Raw genomic sequence first — 820 nt, forward strand, 5'->3', positions numbered from 1 at the left:
TAGAAAATTTCAGTTTTTCAGTGGAAAAATCAAAGTTTTCTGCAGAAATGAGACAATTTCTGCGGGGAAAAACAATCATTTAACCCAAACCATCCAACAGTGGTATCTAGGAAAAATCTTCACCCAGCCCTCAAGTTAATCAGCTAAGTCACATTTGAAAAAAATGGGATGGATGATTCTAAATCACGTAAGTGCTTTAGAAAATCTTAAGCCCTGTCTCACAATACAAGAGCAAGGGGGAATGCAATTAAACCATGACCATTTGAAGCTAATAAAAGCAAATCCTCTTTTGTAAAAAAAAATACATAATTAATCTATGGAACTCGTGGCCTTTGTTATACATTGTGCAAAAAGCTCAGAAGGATGCCAAAGGAGGATTGAAAACAATTATCTAGATAATGGGAACACATAGGACTTTTTTAAAAATCCAGAATTGTAGAGAGGATAGAAACCACAAATGCTTCAGGGCATATGTCAACTATTAATGGTTATTGGTCAGGAAGGAATTCTTAATGGGCTGACTGCTCAGAATTGTGTCCTAGAGGGTTTTCTGCATTTTCACCTGATGTACTCAGACCTGACTGTTGTCCAAGATTGGACCAGAAGTCAATTTAGTAAAATAGCCAATCTAGTCTGGCAATTCCCATGTTATAACTGCAGCTAAATTTACAAACTAGGTGGTCTCCACATCTCCCAGAGCACTAAATCCAGGAGAGAGATTTGCATCAGAACAGGATGGCACATTGCTCTGCTCCAGTTATTTATAGCAAACATAATAAGTTATTTTAATTGACTGCAGTTCTTTATTCCCACAGGAGAA

The sequence above is a fragment of the Carettochelys insculpta genome, chromosome 3, assembly GCF_033958435.1.
Source record: "Carettochelys insculpta isolate YL-2023 chromosome 3, ASM3395843v1, whole genome shotgun sequence".
Classification (NCBI taxonomy): Eukaryota; Metazoa; Chordata; order Testudines; family Carettochelyidae; genus Carettochelys; species Carettochelys insculpta.